The 7643-nt window shown below is 39.6% G+C and overlaps 1 long non-coding RNA gene across 1 annotated transcript in view; it reads right to left on the bottom strand.

Moving 5' to 3' along the window:
- Window positions 1–403: 403 nt before the first annotated feature.
- Window positions 404–7643, bottom strand: part of LOC120301807 — a 36840-nt gene continuing 29600 nt past the window's right edge. The window contains exon 3 of the long non-coding RNA XR_005555037.1: window positions 404–1304. This is a non-coding gene — a long non-coding RNA (uncharacterized LOC120301807). The remainder of the gene's footprint in view (window positions 1305–7643) is intronic.

Below are 7643 nucleotides of genomic sequence, written 5' to 3'. Positions count from 1 at the left end.
ACATACATATACATGTGTGTGTGTGTATGTGTATATACACACACAGAGAGAGACAGAGACAGACAGACAGACAGAGACAGACAAGACAGACAGACAGACAGACAGAGAGACAGACAGACAGACAGACAGAGTCAATCAATCCAATCCTGTGTTAACACACAAACTTCTTTTAAATATTATAAGTATCATACCCAGGTTAATATATGCATTAGAATAAAGTTCTTCTCCAAACTGGGAAATTGTTTTGTGACAAAATGATCAAGTCCCACTTCAGCAATGAAAAGCAGCTGGGTGACCTTGGGCCAGTTGTTCTTTTTCAGCCCAACCACTCACAAGGTTGTTGTTGTGGGGAAAATAGGAGGAAGGTATGTCATTTTATTTGTAAAAATAATAAAGGCAGGATACAAACAAACAAATAAATAAGGGACATGCATGGATAAAGTTCGCTTTTCCTGTACTGTCCACCAGTGGTGGAATTCAAATATGTGAACAACTGGTTCTCTGTGTGGATGCCACTTCCGGAAGTCCGTTCTGGGCCTGGACAACAAAAAAATTAGCTATCGGTTCTGCCAAACTGATGCAAACTGGCTGAATCCCACTGCTATCCACCTATTTGGTGCTTGAAATTATCCCTGCTCCTTATTCATTTGGTAACCCAAAGATAACCCTGCTACACCTTTTGTGGCCTCTGCAAAACAGAAAAAGCAAATTTCTCATTGAACAAGTATTTTTTTCAGCATGACTATAGCTAAGTGAACCGAGTCAATGAAAGATTAAATCTAAATCTGATTAGGTCCAGGTGAACCACATTCATTTTGATTAAAAAAATGCAAACTATAGACAGTCTTTCAGATCAAATATTTTGATTGATTGATTATATCATCAAGTGACCACATAGATAGACCTTTGCAAGATGAAGTCTCCCCTAGCAGATCCTTCAGGTCTTCCAATAATGCATCCAGTACCACTGTAACAGAGGCTATCCACCTTGCTGCTAGCCACACTCTTATTTTCTCTCCCATCTTTCCCAGTGTTATGGATTTCACAAAAAACATGTATCCGAAATATGATAATTTGAGTTTAGTCATTTGTGCCTCAGGTAAAAACTCTGGATTGATTTGTTCCATGATCATTTGTTTGTATCAATACTTTTCCAATATCAAAAAGCAGAAATACTCATTCTATTTTGCTTTTTCCAATGTCCAATTTTTACTTCCATAGACCTCTTGTTGAACATTGGTAGTACTATAGAGGAGTTGTGTGCTGATGTGATTCGGAACATGTGTATTGGACTTCAACATTAGCTAGAAAAATGAAAGAAAATGATCAAAATTAATATTACTATAGTTTGATAAAATAGCAGCAATATATTTTTTTACTTTTTTGTATGATACATAACTAGCATATCTCTCTCTCCTTCTATCTACCATCTATCTATCTATCTATCTATCTATCTATCTATCTATCTATCTATCTATCTATCTGTCTGTCTGTCTGTCTGTCTCTATATTCTCTCTGTCTCTTATAATAAAATTTGGATTGCTAACAAAGAATTAAGGGGGAATGGAATAGCTATTTTGAACTTTTTAGTTCTCGTCAACCAGACATACCCTTCTGAGATTCGAACCTGGGCTGTCTGCATGTTAAGCAGCTGTGTTAACCTCTAGGCCACAGGCTCGAAATAGCTACTTTATTCTCCCTTAATTCTTTATTAGCAATCCAAATTTTATAATATAAATGATGTCGTAGTTGCGACTGCTGCCTGTGGATGGCTCTAGTTTGAGCTGATACAAGGCAAAAGATTTCTTTCTCCCATATTTGGGTCGACAGGGTGCATCAAAAAGCACTCAAGATATATATATATATATATATATATATATATATATATATATATATATATATATATATATATATACATACATACATATGTATCTGAAAAATGTTTCAACAAATAACTAAATGATTAGTATCTGTATATATATAGTGGCAAAAAAATATCAAGAATAAATCCACAGATTCTCTACAAAAACACCACTGAAGGAGGCCATGGAATTCCAAACATTAAATCTTATTATGGCGCTATCCACATAAATAACATTTTAGCTTGATAAAATATAAGAAGAAAGAACATATTGGTTAAAATGGAATGTATAAATATAACACTAGCAAAAAACTAGGGCACTTTCTTTGTGCCAAAAAATAGTCATAAAGAATTCAAATACATTCAAAATCTGTTTCTTTTGAATATTTTCAAGGTTGGAAAAGAGAGGTCCTACACCTTTTCTACTTCATCATGCCTTTTATGATGAAGATAAAGTTAAACAGTATCAGGGCTGGAAAATTAAAGAGTTTTGCATTTCAAAGAAGAGTTTAAAACAATTTAGAAAAATTGGCTCATAGAATGTTTCATGTACATCAAATTTTACATTTAACTGCGATTCCAAGAATCAGAACACAAGCAATTAGAGGCATGACTAAATTTGAAGTTAGGTTTAATTCGTCACATAATGGGAAGAAAGGCAGGCCATCAAAAATTTACAGTGCTCTGTTGGAAAACAAACTTCCCAGATGGGTTGAAAGCAATCAAATATAATAACCTCTTTATCTATGACTTTATGATTAAACAATTGGCACAGCAAACTCTGAAACTGAATTCAGCTCAAATTGGAGAAAAGTCAGTGAAAGCATTTTATAGATGGGATTTACCATTAAGGAAAACTGATAAATTCTCTGCTGGAGAAAAAACAACAACGGGTACATACCATACATGTGGTCTTGTAAAGTCAATTAATATTTTTGAACGGAAATATTCATTAACACAGGAATGCTCATAACACAAGCCAGTAGATTGGTGCTAAGTAGGCTTTCCTAAGTGTTTTGAAATCCAAAATGATTCTTTATAAAACAAAAAGTTCACCATTTTGTTATTGGATGTGGCCAAACAGGTAAATAGTAAGATCCTAAAAAACAAGGTAGGATTTGAATATTTATATATGGTGGCAAATATGCTGGAAAATCAGTTCAAAGGAGAAGTTTATTTCTCCTCCATCCCAGAAAAATAGCAATTTCACATTAATACAGAAGATAATTTTAACTTCATCAAGTAGTTTAAATTTATTAATGATGCACAACAAAGGCATAATGATTGTCTATCATCCAATCCCAGATTTCTAGATAAGTTCATAAATATTTTTATTATAAAATGTAAGGAAATTGTTAATAATGGTTAATTCGAGTTTCATGTCACTATGCACATGAGAATAGTAACAATTCCTCTACTGTAAGGTGACCAACCGTCCTCCTTTAGGGAGGACAGTCCTCCTTTTGTAAGTTCTGTCCTCCCTCAAAAAGTGTCCTCCTACATGTCCTCCTTTTCGATATTTGAAGACTAATCTGCAGGGCTTTTTTTCCCTCATAGAACGCTCAGAATGGCGTTCCGGCACCTTTTTTTGATGGTTTTTTTTCAACTTTTGCATGAGCTGTGCTACTCCCACTATTGGCTTTCGAAAGCCAATAGGAATTGCTGCTGAGCGCACCAAATTGCTGCTGAGTGCGGCCGGCAAACTTTGCACATACAAGTTGTCTGCAGCGAAGGCAAATTGGTAGGAACTTTGCACCCCTCCCTGCTACCCAACTACACCATCTCCTAGTTAGTCCTGAAGATACCTGGAGAAGACTGGAGCGGCGATGCCATGGTAACTTTCTCTTGATCTTCGGCCCTGCTAGGGCAATAATGGCTGCGGGCGCAAGAGGCAGGGGCGGTGAGGCTGCTGTGGGCGGGGGTGTGAGGGGTAGTGGCAACTTACAGGACCGCATTCTGCCACACAGCTCCCAGAGACCGGTGAGGTCCCATAGATTGGGCCTCCTTCAGGTCCCGTCGGCCAGACAATGTCGGCTGGCGGGCCCTCGGGGAAGGGCCTTTTCTGTGGTGCCTCGGACCTGGTGGAATCAACTTCCCCCCGAGGTTCGAACTACTCCCACCCTGCTGGCCTTTAAGAAGGCCGTTAAAACCCTCCTGTTCCGGCAGGCCTGGGGCTGATGTCCCCGGGGGGCCGGGATATGATCGGACTCGCGGTATGACTGCTTTATTTTATTGTTTTATCATTGTTTTAACTTTGTACGCCGCCCTGAGTCCTTTGGGATTGGGCAGCATATAAACACTGAAAATAAATAAATAAATAAACCGGCTGCTCCCCGTGCTGTGGGAGCCGTGGGCCCTACTCTATATGGGGCTGCGCAGGGTGGGAAATGGTGCTGGCGGGGCGGCTGTAGGCGGAGTGTATTGACGGCAGGCTGCCCCCCGGGGCTGGAGCCGGCACAGCTGGTGCTTTGGGAGCCGCGGGGCCCACTCTGCATTTATCATATTATAGTGTATTCTGTATTATTGTTGCAATGAATAAAATGTTTCTTTTATGTATGATATTTTTTCTTCAATTTATTTGTGTCCTCCTTTTCATTGTAAAAAAGTTGGTCACTTTATCTATTGATAATAAGTTGAAATAAAAGAAAACAGAAGAAACAAAATACCCATGTTTGTGCATTCTCACTTGCACAGTGGTGTGAAACTTGAGTTGCTCAGGACAGCATAATTGCTGGTCCTAGTGCACAGGCAAAAAGCACAATCCTCCATGAACACACAGCCATCAGCCATCACTGTCTTCTCAAGAACTCCAGCATACACAGTGCTACTGGTAGAAAGGTCAGGTAGAAGCAGGGGTGGGATTCAAATATGTGAACAACCGGTTCTCTGTGTGGATGCCGCTTCCGGAAGTCCATTCTGGGCCTGGGCAACAAAAAATTAACTACCGGTTCTGCTGAAGTGGTGCGAACTGGCTGAATCCCACCACTGGGTAGAAGTCAGTAGATCCATCCTGCTTGGAACAGACAAAGTCCTTTCTATCAGTCTCAATGGTGGTAAAATCCTGGGGGGAACAGATGAAATCAGGCTTGTTATAAAGCTGGGGGGAAAAACAGCTGGACGTTCTCTCTTTCTATATTATTAAACAATCGGCATATGGCTTAGAAGAGCTTTCTACAATCTGAGTCGTGGGTGTCTCACTGCCAGAGGCAAATGTGAGGTGCCTGGGAAAACAAAAAAAATCTCCGTCTTTCTGATCCATTTTTTCATGTTATTTTTTAAAATTCAGTCCCAGGTTGGGAGACAGCTTGTTATTCACTGCCTAGATGCCTGGTTGACTTCCATGCTACATTTGGTACCCCAAAGGTAAAAAATGACATGCTGCTGGTTTCTGCAAGTCACAGCAAGAGGAAAAGAAGAATCAAAGTCAAAGTCTCTGGTTGTTGTTGTTGTTATTTTGTTTTGTTTTTAGGAATTCTCTTGCTAATATGTCAACTAAATGAAAAAAATGCCCTACTAAAAAGCAAAAACATTCCAGCAAATTAGCTGTTGTTCCTTGGATTAACAGTCTCTTTCAATATTAGCAAACATGGCTTAAAGAAAGACTTGGGAGGGTGGTAGAGAGACTACAATCACTGCCCCCCCTTCTTGTCAAGGATTTTATGTTGTTAATGATCACTGGGCTTGGGTGACAATGTGAAGGAACAATGCTTGTGCTGGTCCAGTATATAGCTAGCTTAGGAATTAAGGACTGTGTGTAGAGCAAGTAGCATTTTAAGGGTTAAAGTGCTGCCCCTTTAAGGGTGGCCTTCTGGGAAATGTAGTTTTAGTTATATCTGTGTTCTGATTGGCCACTGGGAGGGACTTGTGTTTTTATTACAGGACATCCTATGTATGTGCCAGTTTTATTATCTCTCTCCATGAATCCTAGCCACAAGGCTGGGAGCTCCATAGAATGGGGAAATCTGTTATCCTTTTACCTATGCGATGGGTCCAGATTACAATCTACATTCTAGAAGAACTTTTACAATAACTGTGAGTTAATGTCTTGAGGATGCCTGGAATAAAGTAATTTTGTATGACTCATCCATTGAGTTTATTCTGCCTGTTTCAAGTGAAATCCAGCAATCTACTTTGCATGAAACAGGAAAATGCTGCCTTATTTACTGTTATTATATGATGTGCTTTGGTCTTCCAGCTCTTTGATGTACACTAGCAATGCTGTGGAGGAGCTGAATGGGGATGTGCTTCAGGGCATGTGATGATTACTTTGGGTGGGATGCTCATCTGAACCATCGTCCACTCTCATTGGCCAAATAGCAGGAATTTAAGGCATTCTGAAAAACAATCTCCTTCTCCTGGGCTCCTTCTCCTGAACTCCTGGCTATTCCTGGGAAGGAAGAATGCCAGGAGTGTATGCCAAGAGTCTCTAATCCCAGCAGGGTCTCCCAAAGTATGAAAGTCATTCCAGCTGCCCAGCCAAAACAAGAAGGCACCTATTTTGGACACCAGTGATACAGGAAGATGTTGCCAATGGAAGATCACTTTAGTGATGCAAGCAAATAAATCATTACAAACTGTGCAGTAGAAGGCAGTGGTAACTCTCTTTGGTATTTTTTACCAAGAAAGCCATATGGATGAACAATAGTGTTAGATGAGAGACCCCTCAGGTTGGATGACACTTAATCCACTACTAAAGATATGCTGAGATCTTTTGGGGGCTTACCGTGTTTTCCCGAAAATAAGACCCAACCGGAAAATAAGTCCTAGAATGACTTTTCAGGATGTTCGTTATATAAGCCGTACCCCCCAAATAAGCCCTAGTTAAGATCTTCAGCCATATGGATGCATTTAGTACCGTATTTCCTTGAGTATAAGACCTAACTGGAAAAGAAGCCCTAAAGCATTTTTGGAGCAAAAATTAATATAATACCTGGTCTTATTTTTGGGGAAACACAGTAATAATGTTTATGATAAGGCTAGATTAAAACCTCCTGAACATCTAGTTGCTGATGTTCCTTTGCAACAACAAAAGGAAATCTGAAGCTGCAAAGATGGAATTACAATGGGAACATAAGCAATATAAACACAGGGAAACTCAACATGGTATGTGTATCGTGGTTAGCAAGAGAAGTAGGAAATATGTACTTCAAAAAAGGCAAAAATTCTGTGCTATCGTTTAGTAACATACCCACTGACCAAGGTTTCTGTGTCCCGTTTCCCTTTTTCCTTTCAATAAATCAGTTTAAAGAAGAGTCTGGGAACCTTGGAAGGGTGTGTGTGGTTGGCTGTAAGTAGCTATCTTACTCTTGATACTCCTGAACCTTTTGTAATGCATAATTCACTATGTGAAGAAAGCCATGCAAGGATCTCATTTAATCCAGGATCTTTTCTCAATGGCTGTTTTGAGGCTTCAAGAAGCTCCTAAGCAGATAAGGAACACACATCACCTCATATCTGCATTTCTCAGGAACAGATTTGGACTTGTTTTAATATGTGCATGTGGAGTTTGTGTGAGATTGTGTGATGTATGTGTGTGCACAATATTGCTTTCTAGAGGCTACATTTTTTAGCCTCAATGTGAAGTGCAGAGCAGAATGTCATGGCAGAACCTACTGTTCGAATGGCCACTTGACATCAGTTGAATTGGCTTCGTGCACACACAGAAACTGATTTTGAATACCGTGTTTCCCCGAAAGAAAGGCCTACCCCCCAAAAATAAGCCCTAGCTTGATTTTGGGGAGTGGGCCTAATATAAGCCCTACCCCAAAATAAACCCTAGCTT

The sequence above is a fragment of the Crotalus tigris genome, unplaced genomic scaffold, assembly GCF_016545835.1.
Source record: "Crotalus tigris isolate CLP2741 ecotype Arizona unplaced genomic scaffold, ASM1654583v1 scf7180000024397.1630199, whole genome shotgun sequence".
NCBI classification, from domain to species: domain Eukaryota; kingdom Metazoa; phylum Chordata; class Lepidosauria; order Squamata; family Viperidae; genus Crotalus; species Crotalus tigris.
The sequence above is the reverse complement of the archived record's forward strand: the minus strand, read 5'-3'. Positions and strand labels throughout refer to the sequence as shown.